The sequence below is a fragment of the Microtus ochrogaster genome, chromosome 7, assembly GCF_000317375.1.
Source record: "Microtus ochrogaster isolate Prairie Vole_2 chromosome 7, MicOch1.0, whole genome shotgun sequence".
NCBI lineage: Eukaryota > Metazoa > Chordata > Mammalia > Rodentia > Cricetidae > Microtus > Microtus ochrogaster.
Genome location: NC_022014.1, coordinates 19,077,320 through 19,078,815, shown reverse-complemented (window position 1 = coordinate 19,078,815; position 1,496 = coordinate 19,077,320).

Genomic DNA, 1,496 nt, shown 5'->3' with positions numbered 1-1,496 from the left:
GCTCTGTAGACCAGGCTGGTCTCGAACTCACAGAGATCCACCTGCCTCTGCCTCCCGAGTGCTGGGATTAAAGGCGTGCGCCACCATAGCCCGGCTTACCTGGGACTTGTTAACCAGTCAGTCTAGCCAAATCAGTGAACTCTATGTCATAAGCGTATATTTTTCAACTAATGAGTAAGCATTTTATCAAAGAATTGCAAAGGGCCAACAAGATGGCTCTAGCTGTCAAGCCTGATGACCTGAGTTCCACCCTCAGGACTCACAGGGTAGAGGGAGAGAATTGATTCCCAAAAATTACCCCCAACCCTCCACACATGCAAATGTGGTGCACACACCTACCCCCAACCCTCCACACTAAATAAATGCACAACCAAAAATCGGGTCTAGTGAAATGGCTCAGTGGGTAAAGACACTTCCTGCCAGGCCTGATGACCTGAGTTCAATCTCTAGAACCCACATGGCAGAAGGAAGGAGAAAACCAACTCCTGAGTATTGTCCTTTGACCTTCACATGAATGCTGTGTCAGGTACACACACACATATACACACACACACACACACACCACAGTTTACTACAAGAATAAAGTTGACAACTATTGAGGAAGATACCTGAGGTTACCTGGCCTCCATATACCGACACACACACTACACACACACAAATGGATAAGGGGCTGGAGAGATGGCTCTGCAGTTAAGAGCTCTGGCTGCACTTCCAGAGGACTTAGGTTTGATTTTTATCACCCACACGGCAGCTCACAACTGTCTTTAACTCCAGTTCCAAGGAATCTAAAAACCATTTCTGGACTCTGTGGGCACCAGGCAAAATACTCATACACCATAAAATAATATATTTAAAAAAATTAATCTGGCAGTGGTGGCACATAGCAAGTTCAAAATCAGCCTAGCCATGTGAGAACCTGTCTCAAAAACAAAACAAACAAGCAACCATGAGGCTGGAGAAACGTCTCCTTGGTTAAAACCACATGCTGTTTTATCAGAGAACCTGAGCTCCATTCCCAGCATCCAAATCAGGCAGCTTACAGCACCTGTACCTCCATCCTAGAGGAGACGCAGCACAGCTGATCTCTGCAGAAACCAGGATTAATGTGCTTATAACCCTCAGACACATACACACATTTACATATGCATACATTTTAAAACAAATAAAACTTTGAGATATAGAGGTTATATTCCTTAAAATCATATTGAATTGAGGAGAAATTAAAATCTTGATACATAGTACAATTAATTCAAAGATTTTTTTTTGCAAAGTAGTATTTGAGAAAAAGCAATTTTAAAAACAGAAATAGAAAAAAAAACCAGAAGTAGAAAGCTCTTCTGGTAGTATATGCCTGCCATCCCAGCTCTCAAGAACTACGTGAGGCAAGGAGCTAACCCAGACTTGTAGACAGCTTAGGTGTTTTCATAGAACAAAAGAGCTCTTTTCTTTTTTTTTTTTTTTTTTTTTTTTTTTTTTTTTTTTTTTTTTTGGTTTTT